The 27,473-nt window shown below is 38.6% G+C and overlaps 1 long non-coding RNA gene across 1 annotated transcript in view; it reads right to left on the bottom strand.

The window, feature by feature from the left end:
- The window catches only part of LOC128943346 (uncharacterized), a 415,897-nt gene that overhangs the window by 105,606 nt on the left and 282,818 nt on the right, over positions 1-27,473 (bottom strand). Inside the window, exon 6 of the long non-coding RNA XR_008483692.1 lies at positions 23,364-23,411. This is a non-coding gene — a long non-coding RNA (uncharacterized LOC128943346). The remainder of the gene's footprint in view (positions 1-23,363; positions 23,412-27,473) is intronic.

Here is a 27,473-nt window from a genome sequence, read left to right as displayed (position 1 = left end):
TTTTGCCAGAAACAAGGGACGTACCATAATAAAGTTACAAAGTAAACAGTTATCATCAACTGCCTTTTTGATATTCAGAGGCAAGGAGGATTACAGTCTTTTTTTACACACAACTGTTTCAAGGAAAAATGAACAATAATTTTTTACCTCAACAATTTCCAGGAAGTCCAGTAGACTGCTTTCCTACTAAAACCTGGAACAAAGATGGGGTTTGTTCATTGCCTTACAATATCTTACCTTATAAGGAAGTATTTGACAGCCTTACATTAAACTCCTGAAAACTAATGAAGAGTCCTCCTTAATACACATTTCTTTTTTCCAGTTCAGGCTTGAAGTGACAACATTACAGAAATACCCTGAAGGTTTTTATTTAAATAGCATCCTATAAAACAATGCCCTCTTGTCAGTCAACACTAATTCAGCAGAAGTCAAGCTATAAATCTGTCCAAAGGCCAGCAAAGTGCTTAACTTGGCACATCCCTAATAAAATTAGGAATGTGAGTTTATTACATGAACCTTAAGTAGGTTTGGCCAAGATATTAAGATTTTTGCTTATGGCAACCATGGTTAATGTGGATTGGTATTTTCATTATAACGCACCCCACAGCATTTCTCAGTAACGTCTCAGGTTTCCAAATTGGACAATAATTTTCTACACTATCTGACAATCACTAGATGTTACAGATGAAACTCTGCCACTTAACTAAGCACAGTTTAACTTAAAGATGGCAAAGACTTTTCAATAATGCTAATTCTACTGAAAAATGAAGCCAAATTAATTAATACTTCTATTAATGTAATGTGATTTCACTTTTTTCAAGTAAAGAAGCACTTATAGGCTTTTAACCCAAGCTCAGATGCATTGTTTCAGCTCAAGGCAATTGAGAAAAGTGATTTCTGCTGTAATAAGCTGAAATGCACATTAAGAAAAACAGTGAGAAGGTAGATTGTGCAATCTATATTTTAGTTGTTTTTAGCCAAATATACTTCTCAGTTATAATAATGCAGAATGTCTCTTCAGAACAGTATTCTATGAAGCTTCGTGTTGTAATTCTCTCTGACCATCTCCCACACTCAACTTTTGTTTCACAGAAACGTCTTTCCTTTGAGGGAAGAAACACACTCTGAGGTTCTCACCTGGCTAAAGAAGAACATATAATCCCTAGCTTCTGGTTATTACTGCATGGTACCACATGTGGTCCCAAGCTACACACAGCACTGCAAGAAGAAAAAATGCTTCTTAAGATGCTACAATACCAAACACATGAATGTACAGAGTTGCTGAAGTTCACTTCATGAAAAATACAATACACTCTGGGAAGGAAATATGATTGATTTCCCTTGAGTAGACTGTTTATCAGACAAACACATTTTGCAAACTTTGACATAAATTGTTAGCTTTCTTATCATACTGACAATATAAAACCAGTACCTTTGTAGAAACTTCCTGAAAACTCTTTAATGACCTCTAAACAGTGTTATCTTATCATCATCTAACTTTCTACTTCAATAAATCATTTTAAAATAGGCAAAAAGAAAAATTGATACCAAAAATATGAATTTGTTTTCCATAGCTTTAGCATTTAAGATGTGAGGAGTCTTCTCACAGAATAGTTACAATGCTGATAAAGCACTCACATCTTTGTATTTGCAGCCATTCTGCAAGAAAAGAAAGAACAACTCTCACCAAAGAGCCTCAGGAGGAATGAAATGAAGATTTGCAGTGTCCAGGTCCTTGTATGTAAGGGTCTGACAGCATTGTTCACTTTGAAAGGCAATTGCATCTGCAAATCCCTACTTGATGCCCATAATAGAAAGATGCAATATGGTAACATTTTGTGTGTGCAGCCTGCTTGTGAACACATCTTGTGATCTGCATGCAGAGGAGGCCAGAGCCAGCACACACAGAGGTATCCAGAGCACACTGTCAACACTTGGGCTATTACACAATACACCATATTTCAAAACTTTCAAATTAAATTTTTGCTTCAAACAAACAGTCTCTTTTTGTGCCTGCATTTGCAGCTGTTATTTTAGCTGTCCAAAAAATCTATACAAGGAATGCATTGAGTGACAAATGCTCATCAAATTAATGAGTAAATAGAAAACATGCAATGGACACTTCTCACCCAAAATAAAATAAAACGCTCTAAGAATCAACCTTGTATAGCCAGGGACAGGAAAAACACCATATAATCTAAGGGACTAACAAAATGTGTATGTGCTTTTCCGAATATGAAAAATCAGTATTTTCAAAGAACCTGTGTAAAACCCAGACTATTTTCTTAGAATTATTCTAAGTGCAAATTCCAAACACTAAGTATTTAAAAAGATGTTGCAGAGCTGTTGGACAATTTGAGAAGACATAAAACACGTTAGTTGCTTGTGTGAATAATTTAGAGCCCTCTGCATGATACTATCATCACAAAAAGGCTATGTCTAACTGCTTATTAGCAGGAAAACACAAAGTGCCTGCAAACTAACACAGCTCTACAATTTCCCTGTTTTCTTTTGCTGCCTGGGAAGAGTCTGCTGGTAACACTGAAATCCCAGGATGGCAGTCTTCACCTGTAGCACAAACACACTTGAAAGCATCATAACAGCTTTTGAACTGAGCAGGATCCTGATATCTGCATGCCTTTTGGTATTTTGTTTCCCTCCAAGGTGAAGGTGCACCAAGGGTGCAAATTGGTGTGATTAGAAAGGTGCATCCTGACCTCTGTGGAATGATCTGAACAAACTCTCACGTCTGGCTACCTCAGAGCAGTATTTAGACCAGAGCTCCACAGAATAAGTCATATTTTCTTTTCAGGGCTACAATTAAAGTATCTCCCTTCTTCTGTGACAGATTTTTGCACAGCATTGCACTGGATACTAAAAACCTCTCTAGATCCTTCTGATCCCCCTCGATATCTCATTAAATTGACAGACCAAAGCCTATTACCATACTTTTGTCAATTGCACAGTGTTTGTGTGATCTAGAGAAGAACTCATCTGACATCACCAACTAAACTAATATTCCCTACTGACCTTTATCCAATTTACAAATCCTACTCTCTCCAGAGATGAAAGACCAGAGCATTACTCCATGCTTCCCTCCACAGCCAGTACCTCATGAGCAAATTAAAGGATGCAGAGAAACGCTTTCGAGTTGAAAAACTCTCTCATTGAGCAAGATAGTTTCTTTCAATTTAACATAAATAAACATATTCACATATGGAGCTTTTATGTCTTACAGCTCTCCTTAATTCCGTATCTCCTTATTGCAGACAGGACAGGCATAAAATATTTCATCATGGTCTGTAGTAAAAAAGTCTTTTGACAAACCCACCATTCTGCTGCACAGCAATTCCTATCCAAATTCCCATCCACATTAAAATGATAGGATTTTGGATGTTAGGATCAGAAAACTACACTGACATGACTAATTGAGACCAAATTCAAAATTACATTGTACAAAGCTAGGGGAAGGGAAACAAAATAGTGTTGAATTTTTAAGGTATGATTTTAGAGAATAGGTGTTATAGTTGAAACAGAGATTCTATTAAGAATTATTTTAGGGCTGCCTTTAAAATGATAATTGTCCCCAGTCCTCTGCTTGAAAATAAGAGAGTTAATTTTTCCTTCCAGTATTTACCATCTGAATTACACATGTAAAACATCATGTTAAACATACATATTGAAGAAGAAAGCCCACAGTACAGTGTGTGTCATTAAATCACCTTAGTTATCAAAACTTAATGAGCTCTGAAATAGATACAATCCCAATATTGCAGGTCGTAAAAAAGATTTCACTTGTGACCTACATCATTCACATGGAAGAATTAAGAAATTAGGACATCTTTCCACTTTCCATTCACTGTATAAGTACCTATTCACAGAGTCTGATTCCTAAGGGCAAGGAAAAGCACCAGATTCTGCAGATTTTCCCTATATTCTGAGACATCATTACATAGATCTGCTCTGCTGACCACAGCCTGCACCAGAACACTTCCCACATACACCACCGAGATGGGCAACAAGTGGCAAACTTCATTATGGCTGTGGTAGTAAAAAACACAGTATAGCTCTCCTTGTAAAACATACTAGGAGATAGAAGAGCAAGTGGGAATAACAGTCCTCCAAAAAGCAACACACAGCTGCAATTTGAGTATTTTAGCCACATGTTCAGCCTTTACAGAAAAATGCAATTTCTGAGAACCTGATGAGCTTGGTAAAATTGCTTAATTGAAGTGTAACAGTGAGTGAGACCAAGCCATGGGGTCATTGCAGACCCAGTAATACCAAGCAGGCATCAGCACAACTCCCCACCCAGGTCTAAGTGACGGTGAAACACGTCAGGCAGAATACTGTGAAAACCAAGACACCAAAGCTTTGTGCCCAGGAATTATAAGAATTGAACTCAAAGAGTAAAAAGAGTCAAGAAATATGATTTTCTATTACAGAATTTTACCAATATATATATTTAAAAAAAACAACAGAAAGATTGTGGCACTTCTCAGTTTGCTGTACTCTGCCAGAAGTCAAGAGAATCCACCATCTACTTCCACCAAGGTTTACTGTTAACTGGGGAAGCCAAAAAATCTAGAGCATCTGAGGCTGTCATGGGAGCAAGCAAGGATGCAAACAAGGAAACCACTGTTCTGAGAGTCCTCAATCACTGGCAAAATTAGTTTCTGGTCACTGAAGGGATGGCCAGCATGAAAATTCCAATGTGGAATGTAGTAGTAGTGTAATTCATGTAGTCCTTGTATGCCCAGTGACATAAAGGGACTACTTCACTTCTGACTAGGCTTTGATTCAATTAATTGTGGTGAGATTAAGGGAAGAGAGAAATGGAACAGAAACATGACATCTGCCTGGCAGGTTGTTTATATTCCAGCAGGAAGTACTTCACAGTACTTCACTAATGCTCAGCTACTAAATGATCAACCCTCACAGCTCTCCCAGAGATATCCAGCATGGCATCTCTTCCAATGTAACCTCTTTTGGCTGGGTAATATAAATCTAAGCAGTACAGCACTGGCACTCTACCCCACCCTCACCCACTTCTAATGATAATCCGTCCCTGTACTGTCTGCTATCATCACTTTCTCCTTGAAACATACATCACATGCCTGCAAGTCAAGGATATTATATCCAATGTATGTACCAGTTATCATCTGATCATATTACTACAGCTATGTTAGCTAATACTATATTATATTTTAGACCAGATTGGTGAAAGCCTCCCTGGATAAAAACATGAGAGCAAAGTCACCTAAAAAGTCAAAAAATACTTTGGAAGGACTCCATTCTTAGATTCTGCTAGGTAAAAATAATAATTAAAAATAAATTCCATTCATAAGCAGAAACACTGTTAAGCTACCCAGTTTCATGTTGAATATGCAAATATCAGACTTCAGTCCTAAATCAGTTTGGAAAAGATAACATCATGCAGAAAATCAATATCATCTGATGAAATAACATTACAAAAGGTAGTTTGAGAAGCCAAGTTCTTGAATATAAGTTCTATGTATTTCCACACCAAAACACAAGTGGTCCAGGAAAAAAAGTACAAGACTTTAATATGTTGATCACATTTTGCTTCACAGAGAAACAACTGGGAAATTGGGATATATAAAAGGATATTTTTAATTAAATCTTCAGAGATTGGTGTATTGAAAGGAACTAAATGTTTCATCACCCTATTAATTTAGTAATATGAAATTAATTTCATGTTAATGTGGATAAATAAGGCTGCCTTTAATGTCAATTTCACAAAGCTAATGTGCCATTCAGAAATTTATAAAAAAACCAAACAACAGTGTGCAAGCTATCCAGTCTTCACTGTTGTACTCAAGGGCCTTGAGTAAGTTAGAACACATTTCTGGCAGTCTGAGAAGAAGCTGTATCTGGGATGAAAAAGTGGTACTATAAGGGGGCAGAATGCAACTCTGTTCTCATGGCCTAAAAGAGGAATTTGTGTCAGGACACTGAGCATCGTAGAAGTCAAGTTTCTTTTTCCTTTCCCATTCTCTTCCTTGTCCCCACTAAATCAAAAGACCTATCAACATTTCCTTTTGCCTTCAGTTTCCATCTGGAAGACTGAGTCTTAAAAAATGATGACAGCTTTAGCACAGTACAATTACTGCACTTCAGAATCTCCCCATGCACATCACACAGTCTCTGTGGAACTAAGAAGAGAAGCATATTTACGGTGAGCAAATGCAACAAACATGTTATCTCTTTTTCTTTCCTCTTCAGGGCATGAGAAAAGGAGAGTTGCAATTCAGCCAGTAACTCTTGGTACAGAACTTTTCAAAAGGGCTTCTTGTCCATTTAGAAAGCTTAACCGGCAGCTGTATAGGGGAAAGCACTTCATAATAAAAGGAGTTGAAGGATGGGGCTAAAACTCTGAATCTCCTGACCATTAAGGAGTCAATTCCCACTGCCTTGCAGGAGGGGAAAGCAGTGGTGCTACACCTAGTTAATGGGGGAGAGAGCTGACATGGGCCCTTTGCAAAGTGGATTACAACAGGATGGATGACCCATTCTGGATGAATAATGATCAGATAATTCCTTGAAATATAATGTAAGTTAGAACCTTGTTAGACCACATTCCCGGAGTCTTCTTCCTTCAGGATCTGGGACAAAGAAAAGGTGAAATGCAAGAGAAAGTACAAGTGCATTTCCTAAGTTGCTACAACAGTTGTTTTGATTTCTAAGGTTGTTTCTTCAGCAGGAGTGAAAGCCTGACAGGCATTTATTGAAACAGAAGTTATTGTACTGGATTTATGGAAGAAATTCATTTTAGGAACATAGTTAGAGGAGAAAGAAAAACAAACTACATACAACTAGTCTACACAATCAAATGAGTTCTACTGTCTTACTACCTTTACATCGCTTAAATCTGTTCTTTCATTCTTCCTTCCATCAAAAAGGCCAGGAGTGTTTCCAACAGAGCAATAAAATAAAATACAAGCAAAGTACCAAATTAAAAATATTACAACTTCTAGATTGCCATGATTCAGCATTTTTCTCTTCCCTATGTGGTTTTTTTTGTTGTTTTCTTGGTTTTGGGGGGGTGTTTCTCTATACTTCAGAATGACACTCTGACAAGGTCAGGTAGTAATGATACAGGCTCAGAGAATGAGTTTAACACTGGGAAAGGAATTTTAATTAAACAAAGAAACAGACTATTTTCATAAATTTATTTCATTTGTCTTGTTCTACTTCATTTGTTACCTCTCCTTTCTCCATCTTGACTTCAAGCACTTTTAAGGATTAATCTTTACATTCTGTGCCTTTCTGTTGTCCAAGGCAAGGGAAGGAATACGAGGATGAACTTGCCCTATGAGGTCACTCAGCAATTACTTTTTTGAAAACACTGCACTTTCTCCGATACTGTCAACATAAAACTGAAAGCTGAATGGGTTGGGTCAGAGAAGTTTTAGTCATCTTGGCAAATAATGACTTCTGTTGAAAAAGGGTCCATAGCTAATTCTAACGTACTGCAACAACTCTAATGTACATGACAGGTCCTCACGCCCACCTGGCTGAAGAGCTGTACACCTACACTCTCAATCACACTAAGGAATTTGGGAGCAAAGAAGTGTAGATGACACTTTACTAACTACACAACTTAATTTAATTGTATGCTCTATAGAGCAATAGAAAATGTCCAGCTTGTAACTAATAAGCAAACTCCAAGAAAATGTCATAATTTTAACTCCGGAATTTGCAGTTTCTTCTCTTGCTTGGGAGAACAGGCTGGTATAACCAGTGTGAGCAGAGGAAAGGAGCAGTGCTGTAGCTCCCAGCAGCCCTACTGGTCCCAAGAGCACTGTGACACTAGTCCCAGTGGGTACAGGTGTGTATAGCAAGCCAGAAGCAGTTCCAACTTAGCTGCATATCCTGAACCCAGTGCTCTGCATCATTTGCACAACAGAGACCCAGAGAAGCCCTCATTTATTGTTTTACTGTAGTCAGTCACAACAAGAATCAGGCCTCACAGCACTTTTATAAACTCAGACTTAGCAAGTTCACTGAAACCAACAAATCAAACTAAGAAAGCTTCACTCTGTGGTATGAAGTACTTTGAAGAAAGTGTTAAAAGAAATAGACTTTCTTGCCTCCTTTTTTTCCTTTCTTTCCCACCAGACAACACAGTTTTTCTGAGAATCCATGTCATCATTCAGCTGTTTCTTCTGACAAAACCAGAATCCAGAACAGAATCTTCATGAAAGAGAAACTAATAAATTAGGGCTCTTTGTGAGGAGAGTTTGCCATTAGTTCTGTTTCTCCCTGCCTATTAAGATTCTTTATTTGCTTCACCCTGAGATTTCTGCTGACAAGTCTATTCATTTACTACTAGCCTGGATAAAATGCTAATAAACAAAATGTCAAAAAATGTATTCATATGGCTTTCCCCTTTACACTGGGCTTGTTTTTAAAGGGACCATAGAATTAAGCATTAACATCTGGTGAAATTAGGATGCTTGTTCCCCCTAAGACTAAATTCTATTTCAGGCTTAAAAACAACTTGTGAAAGAGCTAGATGAAATATCCTTATTTCTCTGTTCTGTCAGGCATGCACAGATAACTCTGCCAGCTCACTAAATTCAGCCACTGTCCCATCTCCCATCAAAATCAAACAAGAATACGCATACGGATATATATTATACAATGTTACATTTTCTACAGATTTTCTGTGGTGTCTCACAGGTGTTTTATAGGGGGATTATAGCATTTCATTAAGCTCCACAGATAGGTTGTCATTAGTTCTACAGAATTGAACAAAAAAACCCTTCAGAACCTTATTTTGCTCCCCTATCAGTTTATGTTTTGTTAATGCCTCACTCCCTCCCATTAGACTGGTGTGGAGCAATTATGTCCAAGTGTGTGCTCTTCGGTTGGGATATTCCCAAGGGAGTCCTCCCTTTAGCAGATTCCTGCCAGTGAAGTTCAAGTGTAGGAAGGGGCAGTGTCACAAAGTAACCACTCCGGCACAAAGACACATCAGAACGTGCCACCATGAACTAAAGAGTCCAGGAGTGAAAGCAGCAAGTGGCTGGCCACTGAGAATGGAGACAAGCTGTTATTAGCTGCGCATAAAACGCCCAGGTAGAGTGCCAAACTGGAAGCACTCCAGAGAAGACTCTTGTGTGTTTTTCTCATTAATCTTGACCATTGAGAACTTCTGGAGACTGTCCTTTTCTTTGTGCAAGACTACTCGTTCAGCCTCTTTAAATAAATACACAGTTGAGATGCAAGATGGGAAGCAGTGGTTAGTCACAGGTAAGATATTCCTTCTCTCCTCATCCCCAGCTCCTTCTAACCTGGAACACATGATCCCCCAGCAACAGCTAGATGTTCTGTGGGCTTAGCATAACACATCTCTCCAGCCAAAACTATCACTTGTCCTAATCCAATTTGCTAACATTTTTAGAATGAGATGGATGGGAAACACAGCTTCACTTACTGGGAATAGAGTTCTGCAGTGAGAATGACTGATATCTTAGTTTTAGAGTGTGTCTCGTGAACCATTCAGGTGAGAGGAAGAAAGAGCAGCCCTGAACATTTCCATCTTGCTTGGACTCTAAATGAGACACCTACAATAGCAAATTGTAGACACCTACAATACCCTCAGGATGCTTTCATGCATTTATTATAAAACAAAGATTAAAACAATTATATGGAAATTAAGGGTAATATGGAATAATATGGAATAATTTGTCTTCCTCTCAGTCAAACAGTAGCATGGCCTAGTTCAACAAATAACTTCACAGCTTGAGACACTGCATGCAAAATGATAAAATGGCTCAGGCTGTGAGGACAGCCTGAATGGCTCGGCTCTGGTAGGTGTGTCTCAGAGGGATCTATGGAAGAGGTCATACTTCACTATTAACCTTTGGCAGAAAAAAAGACAATAAGCTTTTTTCACAAGTTTTCACAACTACACAGATGAAAATACAGACATTGCCCTTATTCACCAGCTGAGAAACCTAAAGAACCAGCATGGTGAAACTAACAGAGCTTTTCTTCCCCATCACTTTCCACTCTTCTTCTCCTCATTTCTACCCAAAAAGGGCAGCTCCTAAATGATTCTCCTCTTTAGAGAGCTTCAAAATCTGTTGTGATTTTCCTCTAGTTACCACTGCCACACCTACACAAGTAATCTTACTCCTAAAGGAAAGTATGTTAAAATAAACTCCTCTTTCTAAGAGAGAAATCCTTTTACAGCAGTAAGCCTGGAAACTTTCTGGTTCTGAAATACAGCCTCTCTATTCTCTTAGCATCAAGAGACAGCCTATTGTTATCATAATCCAGAACATTTCTCACTACATAAAAGTTAAACTTGGAAGCAACTTCAAAAATACAGGCCCTGGTTTCAGCTTGGATAGGGTTAAGTTTCTTCTTAGTTGCTGGTACAGGGTAGTGATTTGAATTTAGTAAGAAAGTAATGTTGATAACACAACCATGTTTTAGTTATTGCTTAATTGTGTTTACCCTAAATCAAGCGTTTTACACTTGCCCATGCTCTGCCAGCAAGCAGGTGCACAAAAAACTTGATAAAAACGCAGCCTGGACCAGTGACCTGAACTGGCAAGAGGGATATTCCACACCATAGAACGTCATGAGCCCAGTACATCAACTGGGAGTAGCTGGCCAGAAGTTGCTGAACACTGCTGGGGAACAGGCTGGACATCAGTTAGTGAGTGGTGAGCAGTTTTATTGCATGTCCATTTGTCCATCCTTCCATCTCTCCTTTCAGTACAGTTATTACTAGCTTTCTTTCAGTTATTAAACTATTCTTAACCCCAAGGATTACATGGTTTTGGCCCCAGTTCTCCTCCCCACCAAGGTGGGAGGAATGGGCAGTGAGTGAGTGGCTGCATGGTACTTAGTTGCCCGCTGGCATTAAACCATGACAATACGCAATTCCTGGTGGAACAGACTCTCTCCAAGTAGATGAGGCTACAGGGAAGAAGAAAGCAATAATATGGAAGTGACAAATTTAGGGCAGCCTTGATGTTCCAAACTGACAACAACAGGGGTTGAGCAAGAGAGGGGACTGATCAGTAGCTAGGAAAAAAAAAAAAAAAACCACCAAAACTCATATTACCCTCAAATTTTATAATTATTCACCTAACCTGTTACTATCACTAGTTTTTCTTTTGGGAATGGTTTTCCACAGCTGGAGATAAAAACATTCATTTAATTTTCATACTATTAGAAATGTAACTAGAAGTAGCTTTGTGCTCTTAGACACAAGAGCTTAGAGTTACAACACCCTTTTAGGTACATTAAAACACAAGGTTTTCATTACTGCCAAATACTATTTATCTCAAAGAAACTTATTGCTTAATTACACTTTTAAAATGTTGAAACGCTAATGATTTTTATGATTCTAAATTAAATTTTATTCAAACAATAGAGCGATTTGCCTTCAGAAAAAAGGCACATAACATTATCTTTTTTTAATAATACTGTCACAGTTGTCTTGGTGTTAATGGATACACTCGGAGTATGGTGATAGTACCCAAATAAGACAGTAGCACAATTTGTCCCCTAGTGAGTTTAAATGTGACCTACCCTATTAAAGAATCACAAAGTCCTTTTCCATCCATTTTTACAAATGTTTTGAATATAAGAATTCATCAGGATTTAGGGGATTAAGAAATCACTGTCCACAAAAAAAGATCTGCAGAAATTTTCATTAGTTCTTTTATGAGTTGGCAGCAAATACTCTAGCTGTGAACTTTTATGAAGCTATAAATATAAAGGACCTTCTGATACTGGTATGATGATAATTCTAAATTTCCTTTTTACAGCTGGAGTTGATCCCTTGTATTTGGTAAAAAAAAAAAAAAAAAAAATCTCCCTTTTTGTAATTTAACAGAGAAAGTTGGCTCAACTACTGTATTGCCTTTGAGCACTCTGAGTGGAAGTTCATGAATTAAACCCACATGGCAACACAACCCCCATCACCACCTTTCCCTTAAGGTGGCTATAAAATGTCAGTAGAAAGCCAAGCTGTTTATATTACTTACAAAATCAAATTCTAAATAAATGAGTTTCTAGTGGGGCGTATCTTTGTAACCAGCTCTGTTACATCACTAAACTTTTATTAAACTATGCAATAAATACTAAATCAATCATTAAATGTTTAAATTCAATACTAAGGGTGAAAAATAGGACAATGTAAGTAGGCAACCTATTCCATAAAAGACTAGGATGCTTGATCATGGGGAGAGAAAAAACATTCTTTGCTACTGACAGCTTTTTACAAAACTTGATCTCCCAGGGAATTTATTTTTTAGGAATAAAATTTAAGGGATTTTGTCTACATATTTGAGAATCTCTGGGGTGAAAAGTATTCCTGAGTTACTCTGATAGATTTGTGCTACTCTAGATTTGGTGGAATACTGCCAATATGTTTCACTTAATTGCCCAATAAGCAAGGAAGACTCATTTTCCTCACAGTATCTTGGGAGAAGGACACAATCTGAGACAGAAAGGAACTCACTCTCTTGGCTTCTGAGTTTCTTAACAAGTACCAGAGAAGCAAAGAAGCAGTCCAGAATAAAAGCCATCCAACAAGAGAAACAGAAATGCTGGCCTACAATTACTGCAGTAGTAGAACAATACTTATTTTTCCTTGCATGGTTTCCTAGGATTCTCAGGAGCTTGACCAGAAAAGAAGTAACCAGGCTGCTCAGATACACACCAAAATTCACTGTGAGATAAGTTGCATTTGTTTGTCTCTCTCCCAAGGCAAACCAAATATCAGCTTAGCTAGTGGAAAGTTATCAATCATGCAAAAGAAGATCGCCACAATTAGACACCCACTCTTAGTATCTGTAAATCTATGAACTGAGATGTCATATCATTATTCACTGACTCTGCCTGGGATTATGAACTAAGGTCAGCAAGCAAACTCTGCAGAGCACATACTTTACTGGACCAGACTAATGATGGCCTATGCTTTAAATCTGAAGAGCTTGACTAGAATCTTGCACTCAACATCAAACATATTTCAGAGCTGAAATAGTTGCTGTCAGCACCTGTTATTCATGTCCACTGATAGGAAATATAGGGAATTCTGTATGTCCTTTGCCTCCACATAAGGTGCATTTTCCTATGATGCAACAGAGTACTGCAGTGTGTTTGCTGATATATCTAAAAGGGAAACAATTTTCAGTTCTGTTTTTTTTCCAGTATTATTCTATAATAATCTGGAAAGTTCAGCCCTGCAATTGATACATAAATCTGTTTTGAAAGAAGCTGTAAGTAGCTGCAGTGATGAGAACAGAGGGTCTCTGTCCCTCCTTCTTTGATTCTATATTACAAAGCAGGCTACAAAAATGAAACATTGATTCTTGTTTGCTATCATTTTAATAATGGAGAAATGGATCTCAGCTCATGTACACAATTTTTCACAGAACCAAAGAACCATTTAAGTTGGAAAAGGCCTCTGAGCCTTTTCAACTCCAAACACTGAGTGGTCACCACCTTGCCAACTAGTCCATGGCGCTAAGCACCATGTCCAGTCATTTCTTGAACACCTCCAGGGATGGTGATGCTACCACCTCCCTGGGCAGTCCGTTCCAATGTTTAACAACCCTTTCCATGAAGAAATTCTTCCTGATGTTCAAACTGAACCTTCCCTAGCACAACTTGAGGCCCTGTCCTCTTGTCCCATCACTCGCTACCTGGAAGAAAAATCTGACCCTCACCTGGCTACACTCCCCTTTCAGGCAGTTGTAGAGACGAATAGGTTCCCCCTGAACCTCCTTTTCTCCTAGGCAAGCTCCCCCAGCTGCTCCTCACAGAACCTGTGCTCCAGACCCTTCCCAAGCTCCAATGACCTTCTCTGGGCTCACTCCAGCCCCTCAAATACCTTCCCGGCAGTCAGGGGCCCAGAACTGGACACAGCACTTCAGGCAGAACCTCACCAGTGCTGAGCAGACTGAGCAGAGGGGAACAAAGACTGCCCCCGGTCCTGCTGGCCACACTTTTCTTGATACAAGCCAGAATGACATTGGCTTTCTTCAATTTCAAGTTTCCTTTGGAAAAAATACAGTTCTAAGGTGTCTAAAAGCACATTATGACTGAACAATGGTTTATTAGGTGCTTCCAACAGGTGACTGTAATTAAAAATAAGGTCACATCTAGGGAAAGTAATCCAGGTGAACAAGGGCCTCCATTTGTCTCCTTTACATGGAGATAGTCATGTAAAGTTCAAGAAGTGCACAGATATAACTTAGAAACCTAATTAGGCCATTAGAAGTAAACTCTATTAAAAATCACCCATAAGCTTTAACGATAAACTGCAGCCATTTCAAATTTAATACTGCACTAGCAAGTAATACTGCCATTGAATAATTCAACATTCTGTAACATAAGGCAAGATGAGAGGAATGAGAAAGCACAATTGCTATTTTCATTATGATGTGCCTTTTTGGGAGGTATAGTATAAACCTCATAGCACTGGCACTAATTATTTTGGCATCTTATTGGCAGTCACAATTAGACAAAATGCAAGAATTTCTAAGAGCAAAATAAGTTCTTGGCTAGATTTCTTCAGCCCGATATACTTCATACTTTTATTTATGGCTAAATTGAAGCTGGATGTCAAATCTGGGTCCCTTAGAACAAAATCTTAATAATTAACTGGCAAAACTGAACATGATCGTTTCTGACACACCTACACTGGTAATTATTGCTTTGAGGCCATTTACTAATGAAATTAATGTATTCATTGCCCTAACAAATTAGCATAACTCATACATAATGCCCCACATTTCAAGACCTTCCTAGAAAAACAACACTTAATACCGCAGAATGAAATGGCAAGGGCATTACATGGAGAAAGAATTCACTGAATTACTACATGTTAAAACCACAATGGTTAAGTGTTAGTTATAAAGTAAAATGTAAACACAATGTGGGTATTGAAACCATTAATAGTGTAGTCAAGAGTATACAATCGATTATTATCTTTGCACTTCAAATAAGCACACATTACAATAGCAGTAACCATGGAATGTAATTAACTGGCTACTTTTAGAGATATGAAGTATGAAAAGGAGGCAGTGTTGAAGCAATTTCTTCTTCCTTCTCAAATTCATAATAAATACAGTGTGGCTACTGTGCTTTTTCACTCATATTTCCATTCAGATTAATTCAGTGCCTGGAAGTGGCTACAGCAGCCATAGGGTCAAGCAACAGCAAAAGGCAGATTAAATGCCTTACCTTTAGAAATTACTAAAACATTAGCACCAATCTACTGTCATTTCTAATTGGTAAGATTCTTTCAGTTATTCCCTGAGTCTTCTATCTCACCTTGCAGAACAGAGGTCAGGAAGCAAACCACCATGTGGCTAGATGCAGTCCCAGCTTGATGGAGGGCAGGGTGGAAAGCACATCTGCTCTGCTGGCTCACCTGGCAGGCTGGGGGCTGCACTGAGGCCCCCAGGCCACAGACCTAACATGCACTGCCACCGACAGACCACTGGCATCCTGTGACCTGCAGAGTGCTGGCAGGAGGCAGATTTCATAGGAGGAACCATCCCTTTTGAGCAGGAATAATCTCTGTATATACTTCAAATAATAAACTCACTTTGAAGGAGAAGAGGGGGGTAAAATCACAATGGGTTTTCAGAGAGTCATCTATACTCTGCATTGCTCAGAATTCAACCCCTGGCTCAACCAGCAGATGGAAGGCATGAGAGCTAAGGAAAAATTGAACAGGTCTTTCTTCCACATAACTCAGGAGCCAGCCCTAATGACAGTTAGAGCAAGGTTACTTTGCTTATGTTCTCTACAAGTGTCTAAAGGTTATTTCCTTCAGAGAAGCACTGAATAGGAGCATATTCTTGGGCCACCCTTTTCTTCCCTCCTACATAGGCATAAATGCAAAGAAAGAGTCTCTTAGCAGGTCCTCAATTGCATCAGTACCTATTGCTACAAAGAAAGGAAAAAATGTCCAAGGGGAATATGGAAATATTATGGAATAATCACCTCAAGCAAGAAGTTTCCCTGGAATCCCATTCATATGTGTTTGGCTCCTGCCCACAAGCATTAAGTTTTACATCTTTATTAATGTTTTTATTCTAATCAATGTAATTTAGATTTTCTCATTATCCATACGAATGCCTGATCTTTTTCAACCCTCTTAAATTCCACCCCTCCAACCCTCCACTCCCATATCTTGTGCCAATGAGTTCTATATGCTAATTAAAAGTTGCATAAAATTTCTTTTGACCAGTTCTTTATCTCTTGTTTATCAAGTCATTCTCTTTCCCAAAAATTCCTCTCCATTTGAGACTTTCTTATTTAGCAACTTTCCCAACTTAGAATTAAAAATCCAAGTCTCTCCAGCAGTAGTCTTTGACTATATCGACATTTCTTCTATTTTATATTTTTTCATTATTTCTTTTTAAAATAGAAAATAAACAAAAGATAGCGTAAGAGATTATTCTAACCCATTGGATTTGCTTTAGACACTGCAAACATCCCAAAAGCACATTTTAGAACACTTAGAGTCCAGCAGTAGATACCCAGTGTTGAATCACAAAAGTTACTATGCTCTCTCTCACACAGACATGAAGCCTAATTATACTCTGGCTATCACTTAGTATAGATAGATACCTTGAGGCAATTAATGTATGACAGAGCTCTCCATTTGTGCCTGTCTGAAGACCTGATCTTCAGCCCAATCTTGTGAATTGTCAAGAAACCGCTTCTTTGAACTTTGGCCTGTTGACACCCAAAGCCATTTATAAATGGGTAAACGCTACCTCATTAATACTTCTCACAACTGCACAGGCAGGGAACAATTTTCATTTACACTACCTTTTTTTACACCTTTACACTCAAACAGTCAATCTTTATGTACTTCTGACTGTTATATAAAGCCACAGTAACAGTGAGCAACATGAACAAAAATCAGGTCTTCATCATTTCATTAAGCAGGCAGTAAGTAGTATAAGGCTACCTTCTATTTTTCGTGAGTTTTCATCTAATTAAAAAAAAAAACAAACAACTCTTCACCAAAAAACTTACACAAACGTTAGATATTCCTAAAATATTTTATAACACTGCACAAGAACAGCAGTTCCCAGTCAAGTTACTGTATACCTTTTCACTGAGAAATAGTACGTGGTTGGACCACAGAAATCTACAGCCCATCCTCATGGCTGGTCTCTTCTACGGCATTTATAGCCCTAGACTGAAGTACTCCCACATCTGATTTCCTTGTCCAGGTAACAATTATGTACTGCAACATTGCATTAGTATCAACTGTTTGAATCACATTTATGTGGTGAAGGCCAGTCCTCCTTCATCCCCAGGCACTCAGTTCACCCGCTTTTTGCTTTAGGCCTCTCAATGGTGCATAGGTTTTATTTTTGGTAGCATGCCTACTTTTAGTTAATTCCTTTGTCTGACATGTTGTTACTTCTCTCAAATGTGCCTCTGCAACCTTTCTTCCTCCAGGTCAGCTGTAATTTCTGTCCTATCATTTACTACTGGATACACAGTTACCTTTGTATTACTGATATTCCCAGCAGATGTCTTTGTCTGACCCAAGTGCTCCTCACCACCGGTCACCTTGCTTCCAGGTTGGCTATAAATAATCCTCCCCCTTGCTGGTTTGACTATAAATAATCCCCTCCCCACCCTATTGGGTTTTGGAGTCAGCTGGTTCCAATTTAGAGGAGGTGGAGCTTCCCTTTCCTTTACAGAGTTAGCATTCCCTCTCTTCATTGTGTTACCCACACAGAAATGCTATCACTGCACAAACTCACAAGTATAGAAATGTATTGGTAGGTCCCTAAGTCAAGTCTTTTGCCTGTTCATCTACACTTTCATTCTAGCACTTCTCACATGTCAAAGTTACAGTACCAATATGTACAAGAGACACTGGGCTGTGCTTATGGTCAAGCTGACCTCTGCTTGCCTTGCTTTCCACAGGAGGCCCAACGGGTCTACTTTGTAGACAAGTCCTACAGGGTACCCTCAGCTACCTACCTTGTACCTATGAATGTGCTTGTGGACCTGGCAGGTCACAGGGCTGGGGTTCTCACCTGCCTCCATCTGTTCTAGACCACAGAGCCTCTGTATGTGCCACAGTCAGTGTCTGGACATGAAGGCAGATGGGTGCCCTTCTTAGAAATGACCCCAATATAGCTTTGCAGAGACTCCCTGAAGCAGGGTTTGTTGAGGATGTCTAAACTATGTGGACAGGTATCCATGATCTTGTGAGTCCTTGTGACTGCAGGTTTCTCTCAGCACAGGTGTTTTGCAGTTTTACTCAATGAGCTGCAGTTCGGTCCTGACAAACACCTGTCTGAGGTATCTAGAAACTCTTCCCCTGAAGCTCATTTATCTGGTGCTCAAGGAAACTGCTTTCTCTTCAGCACTTCTCATATAAGACCTGACATTTTAATACACATTTTGCACTTTCAGAAGCAAAGAAATGCATTAAACTCATCTCAGTAGTTTGCTTGTGTACTGTACTGAGGAACATGGTACCTTGGTGTACCTTTACTTGCTTGCCTTTTTAAAAAAAATAAGATGGAGGAATGCTTTAGTCAGACTAGGGTGGCCAGTGCAAAGTTAAGAGGAAGGCACTCCACATACCAGCACCCAGGATTTAAAAGGCTGTCTACTGGCAATTGCTATAGGAAGAAGGGAGAGCGGAAAACCAAACAAGAAACATCCCATTCCACCCAGCCCTGCAAAAAAAACCCAAAACCATAAAACAAAAACCAACCAACCAAAAAAAGAAGACAAAAACCAGAACAAACAAAAAACTAAAAAAATCCCTATAACAACAAGAGAAAAAAACCCCCAAAATTAACAAAAACCCAAATAAACAAAAAACCCCAACCAAAAAAAAACACACCCCCCCCCCCCCAAAAAGCTCCTAGGAGAAGAAGTTAAATCCAATTGAAAGCAGTACATGATTTTTCTTAATGGACTATCTTCCATAGTTTCAGCACACCACTTCTCTAGGCAGTCTATTTCACATTCCTCTTCTCAGTAGGTAGCTGTACCAAGTAATAAATACTGCTTCTCAAGGTTTTGGCTCAAGAATGTCCTACAGAGGATGAGGCAGAAAACAGGCAGCACCAGAATCTGACTTAAGAAAATATTCTATGTTTATGGCATCCTTGGGAAAAGCAATGACTGCAGCAGTAGTAGTAGGCCACCTGCAGCAAGATAAGCAGTAAGTGAGAATTAAAGAGGAAAGAAAATGCTGACTGATTTTCTCAAAGAGATTAAAGACTTGTCTGGAGCCAGAAAAAAAGTGATGGATTTGCTGGGGTGTCTTTCACACATCTTCTGTAAAAATTTAGAGTAAAAGCAGAGATTATGGAGTGCGGAAAAGAGCTGGTGAGAGAAAGCATAGTAAAATCTTGAGAAGATGCAGATGTCTGTATGCATTTATTGGCATTATGCCATTTTACATGTAGGGAAGACCTGTATTTGTGGCATGTATTATCCAGCCTAGACAGAGCATTGCATGATGGGGTTAATGTGGAGGGTGCCAAATGGGGCAGTGATGTCCCTACATGCAACTGGAGGCACTGGTGCAGCATTGCTGGAGTAACTGTGTGTGACCTTCAAGGCTGTACATACAAGTCTTGCCTGCAAAACCCGTGAGAACTTTTCCTGCTATGATTATAGACTTGACTAAGTTAGACTTTCACAGAGTTATATAACCCTATGTGGTAGTTAATGAAGTGCTGGATGTAAGAAAAATAACTGCAATGTTATTTTGCCCCTGGTATGCTTTCCTTATAAGGATAAAACCTAGAGCTGATTCACTTGTGTTCTGTGATCTCTATCATGCTGCAATAATAATACTTAGCACTTTATAGCACTTCTCACTTATAAAAAGTGCTTTATAAACATTATCTAATTATTAATCTTCACAACAGTCCTGTGATACAGATACACAGGTCAATTTAATGTCCTCTTTTAATAAACTACTAGTACTTTAGTAAATTGAAAAGTATAGAGCACATTAAATTCACTTAAGAGAAACAAAAGTTAGTGAAAAAAAATCACAATTCTCCCTACAACATTCTAGAGACTGTCAGTGATCACCACCTCAGAGGTCCACAGAGAAAATATTTCAATTATCTACTTGAGACTCATTGGTTTTCTGGTGATAACATGAATAACACGAAAGCAGAGAAACTCTACCAAAACAACTGAAGTTCCTTGAACAAGACTACAGTATACTAAATTCTACACAAGCAAAACACAGTACTCCTCACCCTACAATGTTGGGGATCTAGGTATAACACTGAGGGGTAAGAGATGGGGAATGGGAGGAAATCAGTACAGTTAAAAAGCAATCATCCCTGCTCATACTGCATCTGCCTACAGAAACTTATGCAGAGCTACTCTAGATCAGTATACTCCTTATCTCATTAGTACCCTGTAGCTCTCCCTGGTGATACATCTCAAATGTTAGTGTTTATGATCAAAGACAAGACAAGAGTTTGGCATTTGGTTAAACTCATCATGCAACCAGTCCCATACTAGCTACTGTGAAAAAAAACTAACTCTACTCCAGCTATAATCAGTACATTTACATAATTGCAAAGTGAGTTTTCCACAACACCACTGTTTTCCACAATGTGAGGCATGGACTTGTCTGTGGGATAAATCAATGCAGGGCAGAAGGCTACTGTGCAAGGATGAGATGGGCTGCCCCATGCATTGCTGACATTCAGAGCTATGTAATGAGTGAGGAAGGTAGAGGAAACAAAAGAAAAAAAAAAGACAATTTTCTACTTCAGGTAATTATAAAGTTTCCTCAAATAGTTTGGAGTCTACATGTAGTTTTTGTTCATATGACAGTCTATGAGATACAGGACAAGTTTCATAAAGCCAAGCTTTTTACTCAAGGTCATCTATCAACTTATGTTCCTCAGGTGCTCCATGCCTGACTTGAACCCTGGGGTCTGCCTTGCTTGAAGTGCTGATCACTCATAAATGCAGCTGAAATTAAAGGGAACTGTGCTTTCAGCTTACTACCCAATGTTAAATATTGTGAAAAAGATAGAAGCAGGATGTCTCAAACTGGATTCCCAAATTAGTAGGCGCTTTCAACTTTGATTTACTCTGCCTCAGTCGCCATCTGTCAAATGAGGACAATAATCTCTCCTCATTTCATGGAGGTGTTGTGAAAATAACTTCATTAATGGTTTCTGAAGCACTGTAGTGTTGAGTGCTATGCAGAAACCTAGGAGGAAATTAATAGTTCTGTCTCTGGAGCAAGTTCTGAAAAGCATGCAATAAAAAGGGCCTGAAGGCACACATGTAACTGAAGAAAAAAATAAAATATTGGATTTTATATACTTGAAAAAAATATTTGAACTGCTCAATGAGTGAGTGCTGTACTTCCATTATCCAGCAGATTTCATCCTGATTTTAAACTCATAATCTCAGCCTTTATTTTTATTACCATGTTTCTAAAAATTTGGATCTATCCAGCTCCCCCCAAATACCATAGCGCAGAATTCTACTGATAAGCCTGTGACTCAGTAGCATCACTGGAACATTTAGAGTCGCTCTACAGATCTTAATCATTTCAGCTCATGAAATAAGGCAGCAATAGCCTCTTTCTCAACAGAAACTAGTACTTCAAAGAAAGATCACACTTTGACAAAAGATTTTGATGGTATACTGAAACAGCAAAAGAAAGGTGCAATTCAGGGGAGAAAATGTGCTCAAAATTTTACACAGAACAATACATATTCACTTCCTCTCCAGAAATAACCAAACAATTTTGATCATAGTCTTTCCAAATGTTTTGCCCCAAGAGGAGGCCCAATGTGGATGTTATCAACCCAAATATTTAAAGTTTGCGAAGAAAGGAATTTAAAAATCCTGTTTACAGTAATTTATAAATGAGGATTTTCAGTTAATCTTTATGACAGTCAATATTCTCTGCGCTATCTAGAATACACATGCTCACGCTGTTCTACACTGTGTTTTGCTTGCTGTGCAAGCATCTCTCCTAGCACATCTTCAGTACTGAGAGGGTTTTGCTATTTATGATTTTTATTATACACTCTTTATCTGTTTCTAGGGAAGAATATTCTTCTAGGGAAGAATGTTATTCCTTACCTTCCCTTAAATAATTTACAGATGACTAATCACTGTGGCACCCAGGAAAGATATGTTAGGTAAAGTAAACATTCGGAAAAGAATGAACCCTTGAGCTATCCCTGCCAAATACTCTTACCTGGAACTGTCACAATGATTGTGGTGCAACCAAAGAAGGAGCCTTTGATGACTGAGGAGTTATCTGAATGAAACAGGTTGGTGAGCAGAAAAAAGCCTACTGCCAGTTAGTCTAAAGCAGTGCCATTTAATAGAAATGATAGAACCACAGGGCTGCTGGTCTTTACTATAACAGTGAGGCCATCAAATGCATTTCTAAAAATGTGACTGAGAAAAAACTATTGTCTGCTTTACTTCCACTTGTTCAATTTGCTTGAAAAGTACAAAAGCAATGGCTGGTTTTGGGCTGAACAATATTTGGCTCATATGGTTTATAAGGGGCTGGAGCTAAAACTACAACTGCAGCTCCCCCAACACCAACACAGAAAAAAGGACATCCAGTGCCCTACATCCCTTCTACAACCAGACTTTATAAAACAGGTGCATGGAACAGCGTTTACTGTTAAAGGGGTAAAAAAAAAATCCCAAGCATTATTATGTTACTTGCAACATGAAAGAGGATGCAACCTTTTTTAGGTGTGCTGAAACAATCTGGTTTAGGTGTGCTATGGCAGAAACAACTTGTTCTTTGAAGTTGTTAAGAATGGTTCTTATGTGTATATCAAGCCAAACTTCTTACATCGCCTTCCTACCCTAGTGCTGGCTACTCAATCTAGAAAGCAATCTCCCCAAAATTTAAATTAATATTTGCAATGTCCTCTCCATACTTTCACTTTTTCTCCCTAGCTATCTTACTTTATCTTTACTTCTCCTGTATTTTGATACCAAATCCAGTTTGTCTGAGTAACAATTCTGATGCCCTGAAACTCATCATGCAATGCCATGTAAGGATCAAAAGAGGACTTTGTTTAAATTCCTGGAAGTGTGAAGCCTAACAGATCAGATATACTGGCATCAGCCTATGACAGCATTTAGGAGGCCAACACCCCATCTCCTCCAGAGTCTCCACAGATCTGGGGGACTCCCACTGTACACACAGCCCATAGGGAAATTGGAGAGAACAGAGGCAGTTTCAGGGACAGCAAATGCCCACAGATCTCCTAACTGACTACCAATTTCACTTCAATAAATACTGTAAAAAAATTCATACAATCAGTTGTGTCACTTACCTGTGGTGCAAATACACTTATTGTCAGATCACCTCCTGTTCAAGAACTCTAGAAAAAAACCCACACAAAACAGATAGTTAGTAATTAGACTTATTTAAATCATATCTTTTCCAGCCAAGTACACATAAAACCTTCTAGTATCATCCTCCAGACAGAATTCAAGAATAGCAAGGACACATCTATAATGAAAAGTGAATGCCTGAGCATCCTGAAATCTATTTCATATTTGATAATTGGCACCTTTCTTCCATTTAGGGTTTTCATATTATGCAAATGCTTATATACTGTGAATCAATGAAGTATAGAAAGATAAGCTTCAAGTGTATTACGGACAATCAGCATAGACTAGAGCTCAGGATGCCTGGGTCTCCCTGAGCCTTTGGAAACAATCAAGGTTCATGGTGTTCAGCCATTGCCTCAAGGGAAACACACACAGTTTCAGTGACATAATGCACACAAAGTGATATGAGTTTTTGTAGCAAAAGTATGACCTGCAAATGCCTGTCCTTCATAAACCAGCTTTCAATAGCATGATTATCAAATCCAGATTATACACTTTACAGACCCCAAATGTGCCCACATTTCAGACTCTGAAATAGAAAACCTTATTCTTACACAAGAGTATAAGAATTTGCTTATCAATCAAGTTCAAATGAAGTTCAATAAAGGTCCAACTATGAAAGGCAGAACACTATTTCTTGAAAATTCTGAAGCTCTGCAAGATAGAGAAGGTTCAGCAAAGGGCAACTTTAGCTGCGTACTCCAAACACAGTCTGAAGTAGGAGAGAGGGGGAGGGAGGGAGGCAGAGAGAGAGAGAAAGAAAGAGAGCCAATCTCTTCTAAAGAGGTGCACCAGTGACAGGATGGGAAATAATCAACACCAAGTTGCAAGAAGGAATATTACAATTAAATATTGTTGAAGTGGGAAAAAAATCATCAGGACAGTAAAAAACTAACATATAGGGCAGAGATACTGTGTAATCCCTGCCACTGGAGATGCTCAAAACTTGACAGGACCAGCACTGAGGAATCTGATCCAAGCTGGCCTTGCTTTGACCTGAGAGCCTCAATTGTTGCTGACCTGCCTGAGGGCTCATAGCCTTCACCTGACACCAGGGTGGAGAGGAGCAGGCCTCTCCTTGTGGTCAGAAGAGACTGAAATCTCCTCTACCATCAAGCAAGTGCAAATTTTAAGCTGGAAGAACCCTGATCTTTTGTTTTGTGTATCAAAATTGATGGTGGTTCACAGTATGTTAATGAGTAATCAAATAACTGGTAAGTTTTTTGCAGAGAAATCCCAGACTTCCAGCAGGCAAACTGCCCCATCATAATGGCATCTTGCAAGTGACAAGCAAGTCACGTGCTATTTCATAGATGTATTAAACTACTTCCTGTTGTGGCTTCCTCAAAACCCAGTAAAAAGTGAGATCTGGTGCAGAATAGAGACAAACACCCTGCTGTGCCTATCTGGTTTCCAAACAAAAACCCAGGGTGGAGAAGGGGGGAGGCAGTTAAAGCTCACAGTAAGCGTGGCTCTACTGCCGAAATTCTGGAAACATCACATCATCTCAAATTCATTAAATCAATTTTCAGTTCCTAAATATTCACAACAGATTGCCATACAGGTGGCTTAGATTACCCATTCTTTGTAAGAAAGGGAAAGCTTAGCTAATATTGCCCCCAAAAATCTGAGGGCAGCCTTTGTGAAATACTTTGTGTTACTCAGGAAGGAAACGAACGCAACTTTTGAAGAAGTACAACACTGAGGCAGACACTGTTCACAGAAAGCGACTTGTCTGTGGTCGTGCAGGTTCAAATAAGAGCCAGTTCAAACTTAAACCTGTGATAACAGAGGATTAGGTCCCAGTAGGAATCCAGTCAGCATAATAACACTGAAGAGAACATATTGTCTTATATGGGTTTTACATTTACTTCTACAAGCAGCTCCAGAGACTGTTAAACACAGAAATCAAACTGAAATGATCAGAATAGAGCAAACTTAATAGCAGATTGAAATTTGTACAAAAGTTTTGAATTCAAGATTACAGTGAATAAAACACTGCAGTGGATTGCAGGAGAGACAACACAGAAATGAAATGAAACCACTACAGGTTTATGAAGCATCTCTCTCATTGCTCATTTCTTTTGCTACCCGACCTTCATGTTGCAGAGTTTCAGAAACCAGCATTTCACACTATCCATATTTAAAAGTGACCCCTACAGAATATTTTCAGTTTAAATAAGAGTTTGTGCTTTCTTGGTTTGTTTTGGTTTTTTTTTCAGCTGTGCCTTCTGTGAAGTGCCCACCAAAGTACTAGATGAACCATGCCAGTCTTCACCATCCATGAGTCTGATATAAATTTTCCTGGCTGGAACTACAGGTAGCCTACATCATGGGATATATTTTTCCCTTACATCTTAGAATCGTAAAATTTATAGCAAGAAATTCAAACCAACATAAATTAGTAATTCAATCCCTATATTCCAATTTAATGAACCAGAGGTTACATTACTTTATTGTTTTGTGCCATTGTACCAATCATTTGGTTTACAGATGGAATGTAGTTCTTTGTTAATAAATAAATGCATAAAAATAAAGGTATCCTCAATGCAATTATGCTGATATCCCTCAGGAACCAGAATGCAATTATTTAAAATATTATTTTCTTAGATTACTCTCAAGAAAATAAGGAAAGAAATATGAAATTTGTGTCCTTTTAACTTAAACTCATTTTAAGAGCATCAACAATGATGCAGATAGTCCCCAGTGGCAACTGAGAAGCACTTAGCCAGAAAATTGTTATTGGATTACAGTTCTGGCTTCATAAAATGTGGCTAAAGATCATTTTAGACATCCATGGAATTGACCCATTGTCATAACTGGTATGACAAACAAGTGACAAAGTTATTCTACTCTGCTATTTTGAGGATTTTTCAGATCACAACAGTGACTTGGGGCTGTATCAGCCTACACAGTTTTGATTCAATTATAAAAATAACTCACAATAAGAATAATTCTAGCATAAATAATTGAATCTCTCCAGAGGAAAAGAAAAATCCCCACAAACATGTTCATATACTTTCAAGTGATCCTGATGTATAAAGGATTGTGAAGTGATAGGATGATCAGAAGTCAATTCCAATTGAGAACTACCTTTCAAACTAACTGGTCTTCTTTATTAAGATGATCAAGATGAAAAGGGCACCAAAGGACACTGCATGATTTTTAACAACATGCAAACTGAAACCACTTAGGTACCACTAAGGTTCATACGATCCTTTTCATTTCATTTTACAGTCTCTTTCAAACAGATGATTTCCTGGATGAGAATCCTGCCTCCCATATTTTAATCTGCTGATAACCCCTGCCCCCTCCACCCACCCACTAATGTGAGTATATAGCAGATGCACATGCGCACACTTAAATAAATGCAAACAAGAAATAAAACTCTTCACCTTCACATTTGAGGTCACCAGTGGCCACTGGCAACACAGTAAAAATCAGAACCTTAATCAAAAACCTAACATGGGATTTAATTTCCTCATGTAAGGTCTTTGTCATTTTTCTTCCCTGTCCATTACACAGTATATCTTTGCTCATATAATTACATAATTAACATCCTCAGCACCTATTTCATCCCTTGTTAATTTTGCTAAATATAAAAACAGACATGCTCAAGGAAACAAACTTGGCAAGTGAAGAAGCATAAACAATTTAAAAGGAAAGAAATAAATCTATTCACATCCCGATAATTGGTATGCGTAACTGAGCACTACTAGGTGCTAGTAATCCACATGATGGCCTTCTGACTGGAAGTGCACATGCAAGAACTGCTTTTGCTGGACTGACAGAGATCACCTCAAAGTGTGGGTACAAGGAGGTCTTGGTTTTGTTTTTCTGTAAGCAGTGTTGAGGCTTGTAGCACCAAAAGGGCAGGAGTGGCAGCTGATAAAACCATTGGTTCCCAAGTCCTTTTTCTTAAAATCAAAAGGATTGTGGATGGGGTGGGTGGATGGAGAGAGGGAGATAAAGTTGACAGCTAAAAGCCCTTAAGATTTTGCAGTTTATTCCACAGTCCAAATTCACATTTAGCTCCCATTGCTCTATGA

The sequence above is a fragment of the Melozone crissalis genome, unplaced genomic scaffold (genome assembly GCF_028551555.1).
Source record: "Melozone crissalis strain CALT ecotype California unplaced genomic scaffold, PUWL_Pcris_2 ptg000045l_1, whole genome shotgun sequence".
Classification (NCBI taxonomy): Eukaryota; Metazoa; Chordata; class Aves; order Passeriformes; family Passerellidae; genus Melozone; species Melozone crissalis.
Note: the sequence above shows the minus strand (reverse complement) of the source record. Positions and strands in the feature narration are given on the sequence as shown.